Genomic DNA, 20927 nt, shown 5'->3' with positions numbered 1-20927 from the left:
TTGTGCCTTGAATGGGCATGTCTTCCACCCACCATTTCCTCATGTTCTTGATGAAGTTGGGGTGAGTGAGTCAGACATTTTCAAACCTGAAGGGTTTGTTCCTTGGAGTGCCTATAAAAGAAGCTTCAATCTGGATTGGCCAGTGATCCGAGCCTCCAAAAGGAAGGATTAATGCAGTCTGGTCAAGGCCCATGAGAATAAGGTCCTCCGAGATTATGAATCTATCTAGTTTAGAGGCAACTTGACAAGCCCCTCCCCTCTTATTGTTCCAGGTGAAAGTTTCATTTATTGTCTCTGTATCTACTAGTCTCATGTCACTTAGGAAGTTCTGGAAGGCAATGGAGTCCTTGCCTAGTATCTTGGTCCCTCCTTTTTTTTCCTGTGAGAGATTTTATCATATTAAAGTCTCCTCCTAGAATCCAGGGCATAACATGATGTCTTTCTCTCAGCTCCTCCAGTGAGGTGAGATGCTTGAGTCTGTCTTCAAGTTTTTGGGGTCCATAGACATTTGTGATCATCTATAGTTCCTTATCACCCAAAGGTTGGATCACCATCGACAGGTAGTTCCTGGATGCCTCAGCATCCAGGATTCCAAGTTTTTGAGGATTCCAAAGAGTAAGAATCCCTCCTCTAGTGTTGTTTTCTTTAACTTCTAGATACTCATACTTAATGAGCCATTTGCTATGTATCTCTTTGATTTTTTCTATTGAAAAATTAGTTTCCTGTATAAATACCATGTCTGGTTTTTCTTCTTTTATTCTATTGCTGAGATTTCGTTGTTTTCTTTTACTTCCTAGACCCCTAATGTTCTAGGTTGCGAGATTCATTATGAAAGGTTTGTGAATGAGTAACTGGTGAGATCCTTCACCTTACCTAAGTCAATCATGAGTTTCTCGCACTTTGTTAATAGCTCATTCTGTCTCTTCCTTCCTCTTTTCTTGCCTGGATTCTTGGAGGAGTGACCTGGTGTAACTTCCATCGACTTTACCCCTCTATTTTCCTGGCTTTCATGGTTCCTTTTGACCCCAGATCCTTTTGCTTGAGATCTCCAGAGGAAGAGCTATTGCACTCTGTCAAACTCCTCTTATGGTAGAGAGTCAAACCCTTTGGTGGTTCCTTGCTCTAGGAACTTTTCTAGATCCAGATTCTCCCTCTCAAGGATTTCCTATAGTTCGTGGTCCTCCGTTCCAACTTTATTTGGGGTCATTTCATGGTCCCTGCCAAGTTCCATAGTGCTGGGCAAAACCTCCCTTGGTATGTTGTTTTCAAGTATATCCTCCATGCTGGCATCTTTTTCCTTCTCTGCAGGATTATCCTCCGAGGCTTGGTTTGTTCCATTGTTCACTCCTTCTTCTTCTAAAATATTGAAACTGTTATGACTTGGTTGCTTTTCCTCATTAGCTTTCTTTTGGTACTTTTTCCCCCTTTCCCTTTGCCTCCTACCTTGGTGAAGCCTTCAGGGTCTTTGCTTGTGTTGGCTTTGATATTATCCGTCAGTTTGTTTAGTGGGCAGTCTTTGAAGAGGTGTCAGCGTTCATGACACTTACAGCATCTGAATGGGACATGTTCATAGTCAACCGCCTACACCCATTCTTCATCATAGACTTCTAGAATGATTTCATCCGGAAGGGCTCCTGATAGGTCCATTTATACATATATGTGTGCAAAGGATGTGTATTTTCCTTGCAGAGTCGCATCTGATATTTTTAAAAAATGATCTAATTTATTTCCTATGGCTTTTAGTGATTCTGGCAACTAGTAATCTAAAGGTAGGGAGTAGAGTCTTATCCATACCGGTACATAAGTGAATGTCTCTTGTTTCAGGACAAAATTCATCACCCATGGTCACATGTAGAGGCCTGCAGCAGCATAGAAGTATGGTCCTCCTTCAAAAACTTTGTCCTTATCCTCAAGGTTTTTGAACACCACTGTGAAGAAACCCTTGGACCCAAGGTGAAGGGTTATGTCCCCCTTTGGTTTCTAGTGGTTTTTAATCCATGTGTTCAAAGCCTTCTCCGTTGGCGATATTCCCATAAATTTGCAAATAAATGCATAAGTAGCCATGTCATCCCTATGTGCTTGTAGCGCTGGATCATTTAGAACAACCCTGGGTTTAATGGTTGACTTGGGTTTGCAGGGTCCTGTCCCCGCCTTGTGCTCCACTTTCTACCTGTTGTCTCCTGTTCCTTGCTCCCTACGGACTTCCTCTTGATTCTCTTTCTGTATTTTTGTGCTTATTTCTTCCATTTCTACCTCCAATGGTTTCTTAAATCTATACGAACCCGATTTTTGTCTCTGTTCGCAACTACCTGACTGTAGGAGGGAGTAGAACTCCCCCCTCCTTGCCCCTTCATTGTTACCAAACCTAAAGCCCTGTTCCAAACCGTTGCTCAGCTTGCTCCCGTTGCGCTCCCGCTTTCAAACTTCATAATTTGTTCAAATGGTAATCTTCATTATCAAAATTACCTTTATAATTTTTTTCAAAATATATTATTTTATTAAAAATTAAGAAAATATTATAATTTAACTAATATATAGTTTTTAAAATATTTAATGTTGATAAAAGATAATGTATAGTTGTCAACTGGGTTTATCTTTGGTGTTTGGCAGGAATGATTGGAAGTTTCCCCAACTAGGTTCAATTCTTGCAATTATAAATTTGAACCTCGACTCTCATTATTTACATAATGCTTCATACCATAGCAATTTCCAATTAAAATCCCACATGGATTAAAACAGTGTGGAAGAATGTTATAATTTTGACTCAACTCAAGTGTCTAGACAACTGAACTTGTGACCTCTTAATAACAACCCAAAAGAAATCAAATTACCAACCAACTAAAAAAATCAACAGTTTTAAATATTTTATCCTACATTCACTTCCGACCTCTTTATGTTGTATCGATGAGGGTTTGTAAATTGCTTTATTTTTGTGTGTTTATACTATTAAGGGTTTTTGTGTGTGTGTTTTGTGTGGCTGGAATAATGGTTGACCCTGACTCCACCATGAACTTGAGCTCATCAAAGCACCAACTCGATTTGGCATGAGTTTCAGAGAAAATGGCGATATGGAAAACACTGGTTGGAATAACGTCTTCTATTTGAGAAGTTATGTTAGTTTGCGCTTGCAATTCCTCCTCGTCTAGAAAGACTCAAACGATGTGAGAGGCGCCTGTGCTGCAGATGGTTGGCGAATGTTTTATTTATATCCCGGCCACAATTATGTATGATGTTTTCCAGACATGCAGTGGCGGAGGCCAATTTGGCGGCCATGGATACACAGATAACAAGAATAGAAAATGTGTGTACCATGCTGCAAAATGTGCACCAATTTCTGTCAGGTAACTCTTTCTTTACCTTATTTATAACCAACAAACAATTTGGATCAGCCTAACCATGTGCCAAGTTGCCAGCGACCCACGGTTCAATTCACGTTATTGGTGTGCATATCAAGAAAACTATTTAACTATTTCGTTATTTTTTCTATTTAACTATTTGACTATCAGGTGATGTTGAAAAATATACAATATTCTGCCACATTCAAGGGCAGGGAGAGTCATTTTGTCAAGCTGCACTGACTTGTCTAGACAATTGTTCAATTCCCTCATTCATTATTCATGGAACCACCTTGTTATTTTATTGTAGACTGACTTTTACAAACGCTGATTAATGGTTTTCTATTTTCCCTAGCATTATGTTACTATTAAGTGATGTTGAAAAATATACAAATAGAAGGAAAACTTCACCATGTTTATGTGAATTTAAAGCACAGGACATATTTAAATGTGAAAATTATTTTTGTTTGTTTGTGGGGTTTAATCTTTATCAGGTTCTAGGTTTAAATTTCTTGGTGAAGGGTTGAGGATTGAAACTCTCCTATGGAACATCCAGACTCGATCAAACATTAGATACTTTTAATGACAACATCACACAATTGAAGTTGATTATTCTTCCATCCAACATAAAGCTGAACCTAACATGAAACTAGCCCATGGGATCCTTATTGTATTTTTTTTTTCTTCTGTGAAGCATCATCAACCTATCCTTTTGTGCCTCTTCTAAATTTCCTATAAGCAAGGTTTGTCTTCAAAGTTCGGATAGCTCATTAGCTGATTGACCAGTTAGTCTCTCTAGAAGGTCCGGTCTCTCTATCCAACCAGCTATCTATTATCCCGGCAAGAAAGCAGTCTATCTCTAGGCAAGGAAAGCATTGACTGCCTAGCCTATGGAGCAGTACCTATTTACCTACTTGCAAATTAGACTATAGGAAAACGGTGTGGCCAACCAACTTGAATCTGCCAGGGGCGTAGAGCCCCCACTATTTTTCTCGGGTAATTTGAGATCAATGAATGTAGTTCAACTGACAATTAGTGGAACAAGTATAATTTGAAATATGAGTGATGATTGGGTTTGAAATAAAGCAATGGTAATGCAATCCAGCAACTCAACGGCTTTCATAGATTCTTCTCCAAATGATATAGGATCAGAGCACAAAACCCCAGAACTCAGAGCATGCAGAGGTATATCTATAGCTGCTGCCATGTTAAAGATCGATGGATCTCAATGATATAATTACTGAGGTCACTAATCTATTGAAAATAACTCGGAAATTCTGATCTGATTCAAATTTATCTGATTCCTGACAAATTTAGCAATCAGACAAACGAGTAGCTTCTTAGCTATCTTTGGTGAGGAATATGTGCCTGACTTTTACTGCTAGATGGTAGAAATCTCAGCAGCACCACCAACCTTTGGTTGAGTGAATGGGATAAAACTCTTCTACCTTAGCGTTTTGTAAGTTAGAGCTGGCAAAGCTCAGGGCTGAATGTAACTCCAGGCACCCATTTCTCTCCATCGCTTGGGAACTCTGCACCAGCCACTTAATTTCTTGATGGAATCTGCCCAATGATTTGAACGTCGAGATTTTCTACCACGATTGCACTGGAAGCCTAATCATCTAACAAAGACCTTAAAATTTACAGAACTGAATGCATGCTTACATTATCATGTAAAAAAACTGTGAAGTAAATGACAAGAACTCTTCCATCCACATTACAGGAACAGCCCCCACCACAGATTACAGAGGTCTACAATAGGAAAACAAAGATAGAAAATGAAAGTCCAGTGATTGGTATAAATGTTTCTGAAGACAGAAAATGAAGACAGAAAAGCAAGCCCAAAGGAGGATCAGAAAAACAACCCACAAATCATAAGCAATTCAATTTACCTAGTACCAGTAAAACAATGTTGAATTCATATGAAAGCCCAATAACAAAAGTTTCTCAGTACATGAATGAATCCTCTTAGAGATCTGTACCCTTATCTGTATGTATGCACCTAACTAAACTTACACTTAATCTACATTTAGAAGACTGCTTAATAAAATGAAATTAACACATGCGACTGTGTGTGCCCTCTTTTACTTAGAAATGATATGTGTTGTGTGTGGAGCATGATTGTTCAAAGGTCTTTGTTTCAGACGGATGTATTACCCAGGAAGTCTTGTACACCCCTCCACGCGGGGGGGTGCGGGGGTGCCGATCCCCCCGGCTGGGGGGTCCGGGGGCCAGCGGTCCCCACGGCGGGGGCTAGGGGGCAACAACCCTGAAGCTAAAAACAAATGTAAAATTGCCTTGTAAAAGTATAGTAATTTCTAGTCAATCTGGGCCGTTCATTAGGCAGATGATCTGACGGTAGAAGTTATGTTTAGTTTAGATTTTTTTGCCCTAGAAGGCAACCCCTCTCTTTGTATGAGGGTATTGTATTTGAGGCTGTGAAATAGATGTGTATTCTGTGAGCGAGAAACAGAGAGGTGAGACTGTGAGAGAAAACATAGGATATTACAGCGGATTTGCTGTAGGTTGTGTCTCTTCATTTTGCTGGATAATAGAAAGGAAGGACTGGCTGTTCGGGGTGGACGTAGCCCAAACTGGGTGAACCACGTATATCTGTGTCTCTCTTGTTTTGTGCGTTTTCTGTGTTTATATTTCTGCAATATTTTATGTGTTCCATTGCTCCGTAATATATAATTTTCTAACAACTAGTATCAGAGCCGAAGGTCTATTTGGCTGATAAACTTGCAGGAAAGAAGGGTTCCTGGTTCGAGTGGGAGCAATGGCGGAAGATGGTAAGTTTAGGGTCGAGAAATTTAACGGCCAAAACTTATTGTTGTGGAAGATGCAGATGGAAGATTATCTGAATCAGAAAGATCTATACCTACCATTGGGCGGAAAAACAAAGATGCCGACAGGTATGAAAGACGAAGAATGGAACCTTCTCGATAGAAAGGCACTCGGAAAAATACGGTTGTGCCTTGCTGCGTCAGTCGCCTTCAACATTTCGAAGGAAACCACGACAGAGGGTTTGATGCAGACGTTGTCGAAACTATATGAAAAACCCTCAGCCTCAAACAAGGTATTTCTTATGAAACGGTTATTTAATATGAATATGTTGGAAGGTGGATCTGTTGCAAACCATTTAAATGATTTTAATACAGTTACAAGTCAGTTAAGTTCTGTAGGGGTAAACTTTGATGATGAAGTTAGAGCTCTGTTATACTTGTGCTCATTACCAGAAAGTTGGAATGGTTTGGTAATGGCCATTAGTAACTCTGTTTCTGGATCTAGTACTTTAAAGTTTGATGATGTTGTCGGTGCTATCCTTAGCGAGGAAATGCGACGGAAAAGCTCCGGTGAGACATCGGGAAATTCTTTGAGTGCAGAGTCTAGAGGAAGAAAAATGGAAAGAGGAAAGAGCTCAGGATATTGCAGTAAATCAAGGAAAGGCAGATCCAAGTCCAGATCGGGGATAGTGTGCTGGAAATGTGGAAAGAAAGGACACCTAAAGAAAGACTGTAGATCTCAGAAGGGAAAAGAAGGAGATGCACAGCAAGAAAACAATCATGAAGCAAATGTGACAGGTGAGGTGTTACAAGATGCTTTGATTCTTTCTTTCGAAAATATTACTGATTCCTGGGTGGTAGATTCAGGGGCTTCATTCCATGCCACACCTGATAAGAAATACTTTCATGACTATGTTCAAGGAGATTTTGGACAAGTTCGTCTGGGTGATGATAAACCCTGTAAAATCGTTGGAATGGGTAAGGTTCTTGTAAAACATCAGAATGGAAACCAATGGCTATTAAAGGAGGTAAGGCATGTTCCAGATCTAAAGAAAAATCTGATTTCAATAGGGCAGTTAGGCGGTGAAGGTTGTGTGACAAATTTCACAGATAAAGCTTGGAAGGTCACCAAAGGAGCCCTGGTAATAGCAAAAGGCGAAAAGGTTGGTACATTGTATTTATGCAATGGTATTTCTAACTCTGTTAATGCTTTAACTTCCAAAGGAGCAGATGCAACATTATGGCATCATAGGCTTGGACACATGAGTGAAAAGGGGATGAAGATTCTTCACTCAAGGAATTTGTTGCCGGGTTTGAAGAATGTTGATTTGGACTTCTGTGAGAATTGCATTTATGGAAAACAGAAGAGAGTCAGATTTCTAAAATTAGAGCTTGTGCATACAGATGTATGTGGACCTGCTCAGGTATCATCTCTCGGTGGCTCTCGTTATTATGTTACTTTTATTGATGATGCAACTAGAAAAACTTGGATTTATTGTATTAAGAATAAATCTGATGTATTTGATACTTTCAAGAAATGGAAAGCTTTGGTTGAGATTGAGACAAGAAAGAAATTGAAGTGTCTTAGATCAGACAATGGAGGTGAATATTGCAGCAAAGAGTTTGATAGGTACTGTTCAGAGCATGGAATTCGCAGAGAGAAGACAGTTCCAAGAACACCACAAGAAAATGGTGTGTCAGAAAGGATGAATAGAACAATCATGGAGCGTGCAAGGTGCATGAGATTGCATGCAGGATTGCCTTTACAGTTTTGGGCAGATGCTGTAGATACTGCTGTTTATCTAATAAGCAGAGGGCCTTCAAGTTCCTTGGATGGTGGTGTTCCAGAGGAAGCATGGACAGGTAAAAAGATAAACTACTCTATTTCAAAGCCTTTTGGTTGTGAGGCCTTTGTCTAGATTGATAAAGAAAATAGAACAAAGCTTGAGGCAAAGTCAAAGAAATGTACCTTTATTTGATATGGTGTTAATGATTTTGGTTATCGCTTATATGATTACGAAAATCACAAAATCATTAGGAGCAGAGATGTAATATTCAATGAAAAGGTCTTGTATAAGAATCAGTTGTAGGAAAAGAAACAGGAAAAGGAAAACAAGGAATACGCAGTTCTTGATGAAATCACTGAAAAAGGAAAGGTGCTTGAAAATAATAATAATCAACAACCACAACAACAACAACCACCACAACAACAACAGGCACCCCAAACACCTGAAAGTGGTGTTAGAAGATCTACCAGGATAAGTAGACCCCCTGAACGATACTCTCCTTCATTATATTATTTATTGTTGACTGATTTCGGTGAACCCGAATGTTATGAAGAAGCAATGCAGGTTGAAAGAAGGAAGACATGGGAGGTAGCCATGGAAGAAGAGATGGACTCCTTAATGCATAACCAGACTTGGGATTTAGTCAGGTTGCTTGTAGGAAAAACTACATTGAAGAATAAATGGGTTTACAGGCTGAAGGAAGAAGATGGAGGAAAACAGAGGTATAAAGCTAGACTTGTGGTGAAGGGGTTTGCACAGAAGAAAGGTATTGATTTTGATGAAATATTTTCTCCTGTTGTTAAAATGACTTCAATCAAAACCATTTTAAGTCTTGTAGTAGCTGAAGATTTGCATCTTGAGCAATTAGATGTAAAGACAACCTTTCTCCATGGGGATTTGGAGGAAGAGATATATATGCAGCAACCACAAGGATATGAGGTGAAAGGGAAGGAGAAACTAGTGTGCAGGTCGAAGAAGAGCTTGTATGGCTTAAAACAGGCTCCAAGGCAGTGGTATCTAAAATTTGACAAGTTTATGTCTGAACAAGGTTATACTAGATGTCACTCTGATCATTGTGTTTATTTGAAAAAGCAAAATGACGGCAGCTATATTATATTGTTATTGTATGTAGATGACATGCTTGTTGCAGGATCTAACATGCAGGAAATAAATGTGCTCAAAAGAAAATTGGCAAATTCATTTGCAATGAAGGATTTGGGAGCTGCAAAACAAATCCTTGGTATGAGAATAACTAGAGACAGGAAAAATCGTAAATTAACATTGTCTCAGAATGAGTACATACAAAAGGTATTGAAAAGATTTAACATGCACAATGAAAAACCAGTTAGTACACCTTTTGCTAGCCATTTCAAACTTAGCAAGGAAATGTGCCCAAAGACCCAAGAAGACATGGATTATATGTCTAAAGTTCCATATGCATCAGCAGTTGGAAGCTTAATGTATGCAATGGTCTGCACAAGGCCTGATATTGCACATGCAGTGGGAGTTGTAAGCAGGTACATGAACAATCCAGGAAAGGAACATTGGATGGCAGTGAAATGGATTCTCAGATATTTGAAAGGTACCACAAATAAAGCATTATGCTTTGGTGGTTCAAACATCTCCCTACAAGGATATGTTGATGTAGATATGGCAGGTGACAGAGATAACAGGAGGAGCACTACAGGATATGTATTTACTGTTGGAGGAATAGCTGTCAGTTGGGTTTCAAAAATCCAAAGTGTTGTTGCACTTTCAACAACAGAAGTAGAGTATGTTGCTGCTACAGAGGCTAGTAAAGAAATGATGTGGTTACAAAGGTTTATGGGTGAATTGGAGCATGATATGGGCATGTTATACAGTGATAGTCAAAGTGCCATTCATCTTGCAAAGAACTCAGCATTTCATTCCAGGACTAAACACATACAACTCAAGTACCATTTCATACGATCAATGTTGGAAGATGGAGAGTTGAAGCTGGAAAAGAAACACACTAGCAAGAATCCTGCAGATATGTTAACAAAAGTTGTAACCAGGGAGAAACTGAGAACATGCTCAGTTTCAATTGGTCTTCAAGGATGACGATGAAGATGAAAAACAACCAGGTCCAAAGAGGAGTCATTGTCCAGTAAATGAAGCAGCAGTGGAGTTGCTACAATCATTCTCCAAGTGGGAGATTGTTGTGTGTGGAGCATGATTGTTCAAAGGTCTTTGTTTCAGCTGGATGTATACCCCAGGAAGTCTTGTACACCCCTCCACGCGGGGGGGCCGATCCCCCCCGGCTGGGGGGTCCAGGGGCCAGCGGTCCCCCGGCGGGGGCTCGGGGGCAGCGCCCCCGAAGCTAAAAACAAATGTAAAATTGCCTTGTAAAAGTATAGTAATTTATAGTCAATTTGGGCCGTTCATTAGGCGGATGATCTGACGGTAGAACTTATGTTTAGTTTAGGGTTTTTTGCCCTAGAAGGCAACCCCTCTCTTTGTATGAGGGTATTGTATTTGAGGCTGTGAAATAGATGTGTATTCTGTGAGCGAGAAATAGAGAGGTGAGACTGTGAGAGAAAACAGAGGATATTACAACGGATTTGCTGTAGGTTGTGTCTCTTCATTTTGCTGGATAATAGAAAGGAAGGACTGGCTGTTCGGGGTGGACGTAGCCCAAATTGGGTGAACCACGTATATCTGTGTCTCTCTTGTTTTGTGCGTTTTCTGTGTTTATATTTCTGCAATATTTTATGTGTTCCATTGCTCCGTAATATATAATTTTCTAACAATATGCAATCTTCTAGAACTGGAATCTAACAATAACCTTAGCTTATCCTAACTATAGATAGCACATGCATTCATGCATGCGCCTTCAATGGTGGAAGCCTAGAATCCTAGATATAGTGATGTGCCTAGTGTTGTATGCATCCATTGTGTGTGTGATGTTGCTGTAACAGAAAAATGCTGTAGAAGACTATCTGAGGTACACTCTTTAACAACTTCTCACTGCAGTAATAATGCAAAAGCTAATTTAAGCCCAAACAAATTTTCGCTTTTGGATTTGCCACCAAACAAAATCTTTCTTTGGTTGGAGACATACGTTCTACCACCTCCCTCCCCTAAGGAGGATTCAGAAAAACATGGAACATCCTGCAGTCACTCTAGAGAGTTAAGGACCTCAATAGGATGGGAAATCTGCCCCCAGAGGAGAAAAAGAATATCCTCATAAAAGTTCAGGATATGTTGAAAAGTAGTTTTAAGTGTAGAAGATCCAGTCCTCCATCATTCTATCCAGAATCCCGATCTGGAAGCTCCTAGAGGCATCCTAGCGTAGAGCCAGACAGGGAGGCCATCGAATAAAAAGCCCCGGGAACCCTCCTTTGATCAAGATTGGCTTGGGTATCCCAACGTAAGATGAACCTAATAGGTGACTTGCTTCAAAGAGCTAGAGTAGAGTTTACTTGTGCGTGTCTGTGGAGTGGCTGAGCGAAGTATCTCTGAGATGGTTGCTCAAATGATGATGTGTTCAAGTGCTAGGCCTGTAAGGCTAGTATTCTTTGCTGGTTAAGGTTGAATGTTGTCCCATCTGCTATGTGTTGGTATCAAAGGTAGTCAACCTCAATCGCGGCTTCACTTTGCCTGTATTTGAGCCCATATTTTGCAATTTCTTTGGTCGCCACACCACTGCTTGACCAGGTAAGTATCATTTGCTTCCACTACCAAAAACAACTAGACTACCGTATCACTAGAGGATTGGGTTCGATGAATGAACCTGCCTGTTTTCCGCCTTATTCTGGTGCGCTGCAGGAGCCGAGTCGAGCCCCGGAGTGAGTTTTCCGCCTTGTTCTGGTGACCAGGTGAGCTGCAGGGGAGTGCCAGGTCGAATTGGCTAGGAGCAGCGCGCGGTTATTTCCGAATTCGAATTAGAATGTGCATTAACTCCCGGCGGCAAGACGGTGATGGACTCCGCAATTCCTGTTAGAAGTCGACTTTAATGCGGAGGGTGGCGGAGCTGGCCGAGGGTGGCGGAGGGCAGAGGAATTCCCATCAGCCGGAGCCGGAGGTTTTTCCGGGCGATGACGGAAACCGGGCCATTCCTCCGCCTAGGTAGACTACTCCTATAGTTGTTAGACAAAACTATGTCAGTAACTCACAACGAGGAGATCGAAAATGGTGTAATGAGAATCTTGCAAGAAGATATTGGCGGGACTTCCTATCCCTCCACAAACTTGGATATGTTAGAAGAAGAAGAATGAGCTCACAACCAGGAGGTCGTAAATGGAGTCATGACAAGCCTGCAGGAAGATATTGGTGTGACTTATGATCTCTCCCCACACTTTGGGGAAAATTTGGTGGGCTTCAATAAGTCTAGAGGCCATGAAGGTGAAACCCCAACTTCGAACTCGGGGATTGATCTAATTTATCTATTGGAGACTTCCGACGACGATCTCAACAGTCGCTCGAGCCCCGTTTTCGAATTGAAGAGAAAATTTTGTCTATCTCCTCATAATACACGGAGGGTTTGTTGGACAACCTGGATCTTGGATCCTTTGTGGTAAATTGGAACTTTGAGGATGAGTTTGAAAGCTATCAATAGCTGGAATTGCATGAAAATGGTTGTGATGCGAGCCAACTTTAGGATTATATGAACAAAGATTTTGTAAGTGAAGACCTATGTTTTGAGAGATAGTCGTCGTATTAACGTGAGATTTCTAACAACTTAAGTGTTTGAATGAGGGATTCTCATTCTCGGATGTAATAGACTCTCCATGTAACACTCCTATCCATTATTATTATTATTAAAAAAAATTATTCTGATGGATGTAGAAGTTGGGAATGGAAGTTATTACTATTTATGAATTCTAGAATTTTAAATTGTGAAAATTGCATTAATATTTTCTAATTTTTATAATTAAAAATATTTTATGGTGATGATTAATAAATAAATATAGTTTATTATTTACTAAAAAACAGATATTAATTTTTTAAATTTTATTTATATGCTTCACTGTATTAAGAAAATCATTTAAAAAATAGTATTTTTTTTTTAAATTAAAAAAAATTATCAAAATTATGAGACAAATATTTCATGTGAATCAATATTGGACAATTTAAGAAAAATATTTGTGATTTTTAATTTTACTAGTTTTACAAAGGTGACAAACTATTTCATTTACATAGTTTTTTGGAAATTGATCAATGTCAATTTTCATAGTAAAAGTCATAAAAAATTAATATTATTTTAATAAGGTTTATATTTTTCTTTATACTAATCAAAACATAAGGTTTATTATTTCTTCTTGAATTTTAATATTATATAGTTTTATTTTGAAAAATCATTTCATCCTTTATTTCTTAATTGTTCAACAAACATTAAATATTTTTATGTTATTTCGATTTTTGCTAAAGTAATTTTGAGGTTTATCCTCATGATATTGTTCAAATTCTTGGTCCCTGACAAAATCTTGAACATGTGACTTTTCTTTACACGATAATGTGCACATTCTAATAATAAAACTCTTGAAATGTTTAAGGAATTATTTGTATTGGCGAGCCGTTAAAATAACTCATATTTTAAATTAGATTCATTTTCCCACTTGCATGCTTAGTTGTTAAATATTCTTCTTTCTCATGCTTGGATTCATAAGGTAAACGATTTACTTCAATTATATTGTGAATATAGTTAACGTTAGAAAGTCCACATCAATGGTGTGTGGTGTACTAGTATAGCCATACTATTCAAAATAAATAATATGTATAAGAAAATTAAAATAAATCGTATTAATAAAAAGATTATGTAGGATTGAAAATAAAATTAAAGACCCTCCAATTAGCGTGGTTGCTGAAACAAGTATGTGCATGTTTCATTCGAAGAGAAATAAGTGTCGAGGTTTATGCCAAGTTTATGTCTTACCCAAAATTCATAACGAAGGTGCACCTATTAGACACATTGTTAATACGATAGCATCATTTCGAAAATTTCTTGCGAACAAGCTTAAGCATTTAACAAGACATTGCCAATAAGCTTTTAGCAAGACATAGCCAATTATTAGATTCTATCCATATGGTTTCTTAACAAGACATAGCTAATAATTATATCTTACATGTTGGGTGTGGAGCCTAATTATCTTATGTATTCAAAGGTTTCAGCTGGATGTATACCCCAGGAAGACTGTACACCCCTCCACGCAGGGGTTCGGAGGGGCTAATCCCCCCTGGTTGGGGGGTCCGGGGTCCAGCGGTCCCCTGGCGGGGGTTCAGGGGCAATGCCCCTGAAGCTAAAAATAGATGTAAAATTGTCTTGTAAAAGTATAGTAATTTCTAGTCAATCTGGGCCGTTCATTAGGCGGATGATCTAACTGTAGAAGTTATGTTTAATTTAGGGTTTTTTGCCCTAGAAGGCAACCCCTCACTATATACGAGGGAATTGTATTGCGTCTATGGATATCTGTATTCTGAGTGAGGAAAAGAGAGGAGATTGAGTGCGAAGAGGGAGTTACAACGGATCTGTTGTAGGTTGTATCTCTTCAGCTTGTTGGATAATATAATAAAATAAGGATTGGCTGTTTCTCCGTGGATGTAGCCCAAATTGGGTGAACCACGTATATCTGTGTCTCTTTTGTTTTATGCGTTTTCTGTGTTTATATTTATGGAATATTTTATGTGTTCCATTGCTCTATAATATATAATTTTCTAACATTACATGTATGGTTTTTTAATTAAAAGATCTTAAGATCAAAGAAGGAGATTTTTTTAGTGAGCTTTGATGTGTATCACTATTCAATTTTTCTTTTAAAAAATGAGGCAATTTTGATCATCAAGGATATAATAGATGATAAAACTGTAAATTTATTGGACACTTGTTTAGAATAAACCTTTTAAACTTCAAAGGATAATTGTATGAACAAATTGAAGGAATTGCAATGGGATCATCCCTCTCCATTAGTGCCTAATATATACATAGAACATTTTGAAAGAACTACTATGGAATCATTTCCATTTAAACCTAAATGGTGGAAAAGGTTTGTTGATCACACTGACATCAATCGGCCACATGGAAAACAAGGCATGGAATAATTCTTCAACCATCTAAACAATAGATCCAATCACCTAAAGTTTACAATGGAAATAGAAGAAAACAATCATATATCATTCTTGGATGTTCTTATAACAAGGAATAATGATGGATTCTTACCCCACTGTTTCTATAGAAAGAAAACATATGTGGATAAATAATTACTTGTTGATTCACATCACTATCCGACACAGAAAATTGGCATAATGAACACTTTGGTAACAAAGGTCCATCAAGGTCTTGGACTATAACCACCTATAACAAGAATTAGAGAATTTATCCAATGCCTTCATAGTGAATGGCTACATGATGTTAACCACTCTTCCTAAATAATTATACAATTCAATATTTCAACTATATTCCCATCCAATTCACAACAATAGTATTTATATAAGTAATTAGGAAATGCTTGAAACATGAAAGAATGGTTTGTATCTTTCATTCCTAAAAAATAATAAACCTAATCCCTTAAATATCTCCACTATCCCTAATGTATTCAACTTGCTCAATTATATGCTTACTTTATACATTCATTGCATTACATGATATATAAATGAAACCAACTCATCCTACTTATATCATTATAGATAACGCTAGACCTTATAACACTTAGGGAAATAAAGATTTAAATGATACCACTAGACCAAATTCCTTGGAACAAATTTTTTTCATGGAATCCTTTCCATGAAGTCTTCATTGTAGTTGCCTTCACTCAAAAGTCTCAAATAAATTTAGTTGCATTTGCAAGATAAAATTCTTTCTTCAAATATTTTCATCCTCAATCCCAAGGTCTATTCACGAGATGTAGCCATGCTTTGCTTCTCAATTATACTTTATATTTTTCATTTGAAAACTCAATTAGTTCTTGAAATTGATCATTACAAAAACATAACAATTTCTTCTGCATAATTGAAGTCTTATCATGATTCATTTATTTAGTGTTCATATTCAATATCGTTTTCTCTTCTTTAATTAAACCTACAGATGAAACAAATATGTTAAAGAAAACATTTTGTTTATTAGGCTTTTAAATCCCATCCTTAGCCATAAGAATGACTACTAGGACAACTTGAAAGAAAATTGTCTTCTTATTTTTATCTTTCCTTCCTTTCACCCACATGTGTATGGTCCACTATCTCATTTTTTTCCTTATATGCATGAGATTATACTTATTTTTCTTATTTTTGCTTCTCCTTTCTTTGATTCAAAAATGCTCTCTTCCATAACTTTTTCACAAAAATCGTTATTCATACCATTTTCAACATCAATTTGATATTTCTCATACAAAAATCCCGTCTCGTTTCCCAAAACAATTCCTTGCTCTTCATTCTCCTATGGTTCACTTGTTACAATTTCTTCACTATTGTTTTCCATCATAATCTGTTTATGAAAATTCTCTTATGTAGTAGATGTCACTAGATGATCTATCCCTATTCTCATAAAAAATTCAATGGAAAATTCATTAGTCATCATATGCTCATGCTCGTTTAACAAAATTTGAGTTTTAGAAGGAAAATAAATTACCTAAATGTTTGTGATGTTAGCCTCCTGCTGCAGCAGTTATTCATTTTTCATGATTGACATTTTCACATGCCAAATATGTCATACTTTGTAGGCTGCAGTGTTCCATATTTCCAGAACAGGCCAACGAAGATGCCATGAAAGTATCCTGGTCCAAATGCCACTGCTGTATTCCATTTTTGATCACAGGTATCAGGCAGTTTTGCATTCAAAGGAGGTACTCAAGCTGGAATTCACTAACCTCCCCTTCTTCTCATTTCCCCCAAGTCACTTACTAACATCCCCCAAGAGGTCAAGATCTGCTTGAGCCTCTCAGGTTCATCATCTCCATGACATTCGCCTTGGTAAGGATCTGCTTTACTCAAGGACTGCTCACTCATCATCTGTGAGCCTTCTTTTCCCCAACAAAGCCTAAGGTCTCATACCTTAGCGCCCTCTTTGCATCTTCATATTAACTATTAACTTTATTATGTAACTCCCCTATCAGTTTTCCCTTTCCCTATTAAAATCATGTATATAAAACTCCCCTATGTAAATATCCCCTCCCTGGCATTATAGCCATAATTCTACTAAGTCCGGGAAATCACAGTCCATCTGGGGCTGTCTTTAGCCCATCCGAGTCATAACAGGGATTAATCTGACACCTGGCCAGATTAATAACCTCCCCCCCAAAACCCCTAAAAAACCTTCAAAAAACCCATTTTTTGCACCTTTTTCCTACGTTCTGTGCATAAAATATTAACCCGCGCCGTTTTTTCACATAAAAACCCATTCCCTATGTTTTAACCCACCGCCGCGATATATTCAAAAGGGAATATTCCCACGAATATCCCTGCCCACTAACCCGCCGTCACTATCCATCTACCGCCAACCGCTAGATCTGGCCCGCCACAGATCTACGGTGGGCGGGCTTTCCTATATGCAACACGCCCGGGCTTTAGCGTCCGGGAGTTCGGCGGTTTTGCCGTCGTACTCCCGCCACGCGTCAAGCTCTGGGGTGTGGCGGAGCCCCCTCCCCCGAAACCGCCTTTGCCCATAAGCGGTGCGCCACAAAACTGCTTACCGCCCGTGACATCACATCCCATGTCACCCTTTGCCCAGTCACCGCTTGCGTCACCCCCTTTGCCCAGTCACCATGTCGAGTCACCTGCCTGCGTGGCCTCCTGCCACGTCACTACCACGTGTCCCTACCACCGTACCTGCCACGTCAGCGTCACGTCATGCTGACGTCATCATCAACCTTTTTGCGCGTAGAGGCGAAAATCGCACTTCGGAGCCCCAGAATCCAATTCTGAGGCAGTTTTTGATGAGCGATTTGTGCCTAGCGCAAATTGATCATTGCTAGATTTTTTGGGCCTGAATGGGGAATCTTTAGGGAATCTTTTCATTCTGCGGCCCCCAGCAAGCCCGAAAGGTGCCGAAAGACCCATTTTTCTTCGCGAAGCTTGCCGGAAGGAGAAGATAACAGTTTTGAGAGAAACAGAGTCGAGCAACGGCCATTAATTTGTGAATAAAACCCACGACACTTCAGAAGAGCATCAATTTATTGCCAAACAGTATCAGAGGAAGAAGAATAGCCAAAGAGTATCAGTCAAGACTTTTTAGGGGCTCGAGGCACCTAAACATTGATGAGGCCCCCCAGAAAGTAAAATTAGGAGGCGTAAGCCCATCCTTGCCCTCAAATCACAGTTAAAGCTTTAAATGCATACAGACAACAAAGGTGCAGAAACCCATACTCATTTATTTCAGAAAACACTGCAGCAAGCCACCAAGGACAGCATCATTTATTCAGTTTTGATACGGCGGCCCTGGGCACAACCCGAGATATCTTTTGCATTTATTTCTGGATAGAATTAGGTTAAGTAGTCATTTTTCTTTATGACCTAATTAGGTCAAGATGTAATAAATGAACTCTGCAGAGAGTTTTTGCCCTATATATACCACCCTCTGTATAGTTTTAATGTTGGTCAATTGAGAAGTTCACTAGGGACTCGCTGTGTATACCTAAGTTTTTCCATAATCAAAGATTGTCGAAAGCTTGGAGAGCAAACTGTCTGTTGTGAATGAATGTTTATGGAAATATGAAGATGGAATTCTCGTGCTGCAGCCTGAAGCAATAAGTGCATCTTACCTCTGTTTATTGTTTACCACTATCTAAGTAGCAGGAAGAAAGAATAGCCTAGAATTAGTTTAAATACTCTCTATGCTCAATTTCTGCTATTTCTGTATGTTTTCTTCTGATTGAATTGGTTATGAATATGAATTCCTTCTGGCTCATGTTTACCCCGATTCACCCGTGTTTGCCAATTATCTAGGGATTCTTAAATGCCCCTAGGTAGCGCCCTGTTATCTTCCCTTGTTAAGCATAATTGAGAGATTCTTAATTGCCTCTCATTACTTAGCATTTCTTTCCATCCCTTTAACCTGAAACATTGTTTCATGCCCAGCTATCTTGCTCCATTTTCCCTTACTGTTATTAAGGAAAAGCACCAGCAGTTTTTCTCCTCGACTCCACGGCCAATGGTTCAAAACCCTTAGACTATGCTCTGCCTCTCTATCTGAAAAATCAATTTTCCCACCAAAAACAAAACAAAAACCCTCTGAACTCGAGACCTAGCCTAAAATCCTTTTCAAACAAAGCTAAATCATAAAGAGAGAGCCCTCTCTGATTGTAGGTTGGCTAGAACCTGCAGTCCAAAGTTGGTTTGTGGTTACCTCAGCCGTATCCTTTTCTGGAGCTTTAAGGACAACCTGAGTGATAACATAATGGCGACTCCACTGGGGACCTTCCTTAGATAATTTCACAAAGTTTCACGAAGAAAGTTGGAAAGCTCCGCTATGAGGAACCAGACCTTCAGAACTGCTTTTTCAAAGTTTAGTTCTGATCTTTGATGGTGGACAGAGATCAGACACTCCAAAGTTAATCTTTCACCTGGCGACTCCACATCATCCTCATAATAAAGACTCCATTGGAGAGATGAACCCAAAAGAAATGTATGAGCAGATCAGGCTTTTGACCTGGATTTTGATCCAAGAGGTCATGTTCTTTCTCTTCCATAAAATTTTGCTGTACATATTGTTTAAATTTAACTTTTATGCTTTTCCTTTAGAAAATGTTGAAGAAAGCCCTCCTTGCACATTAGAACAACAACCTCTCAATGCTGCTGATGCTCACCTCATGGTCAAGGGGGACTCTTCCGTCAAATCCAATCATCCTATCCCTGTTCATACCGAACCCAATCATTTAGCCCCTGTACACAATCCCGTGCCTCGTAAGGTTCCTGATAGATACAAGCCACTCATTTTGCCTCCCGTGCTTAAAACTTTGCCCAAAAATCATCCCACGTGTCTCCCAAGATTTGATGGAGAGAGAGGAGTGACTGCCCAAAAGCACATTCAGGCTTTTGAAGATTATTTGAACATTTTTGAAGTGGAGGATGAGGATGTTAGTGTTAGGATGTTTGCCCTTTCTTTACAAAGTGAAGTTAGGACTTGGTTTAAAGCATTGCCTGAGGCAAGCATCTCAAATCTCCAGCAGTTATTCAAACTCTTCCTTGATAGATGGATGACCAAAGTCAATCTTCTCATGCTCATAGAAGAATATCAACAGTTAAAAAGGATTCCATATGAATTTGTTCAGCAATTTTCTGACTGATTCAATCAAGTTTATCATTCTATACCATTGAATATAAGACCTCCCCCTGATTTGGCTCTATTGCATTATCCAACAGCATTTGATCTAGAAATAGAATTTCATCTGAGAGAAAGGGGCCCCTCTACTATGCAACAGATGCAGAACATGGCGGTAGATGTAGAGGTTAATCTGAAAATTAGGGAGGAGAAGTTAAAAGCAGAAAAAGAGGGTAAACTGGATACCTTGCTAAAGAGAGCAGAGGAACTAAAGCAGACATTCAAAATAGAAGTTGAATGTTTAGAGCACCAAAACAGATCTGTTTTGCAAAAGGAAAGTAATGATATTCATGAACAAACCTACCACAAAACAGATGACATATTCATACCGCCATACATGATGGAGCAGTCTCCTGATATAATGTATGAATATAATAGCTTCTCTTCTTTCAACGGTCTGCCCAAATATGATCAGTATGATGATGATTATGAAACTAACGACCAAATCAGCTTCGCAGAGGAATCAGAGCCTATTTTGGCAGAAAGCACAGTTCAGGATCAGCTGCCTGAACACAATGATCAGAATGCCCATCTCAGCTATGAAGAAAAGGAAGAAAACGCAGAGTGTGTTGATTTCAGTGAAGGAACTTTACCTTTCTGTTTTGAATCTTTTCAATTTATTAAAGAGAACTATCATGCAATTAATAAGCAAGTATCAGCAAGGGTTAATATTGACCGTCGGGAGGATGGTCAAATCATTGTTCAAAATGTATTGCCTCTAATTTTGCAAACCCAAAGAGCCATCGAATAT

Source organism: Pinus tabuliformis, chromosome 1_1 (assembly GCF_031772625.1).
Source record: "Pinus tabuliformis cultivar Carrire ecotype Pingquan chromosome 1_1, CPIR1, whole genome shotgun sequence".
In the NCBI taxonomy this organism is placed as follows: domain Eukaryota; kingdom Viridiplantae; phylum Streptophyta; class Pinopsida; order Pinales; family Pinaceae; genus Pinus; species Pinus tabuliformis.
The sequence above is the reverse complement of the archived record's forward strand: the minus strand, read 5'-3'. Positions refer to the sequence as shown.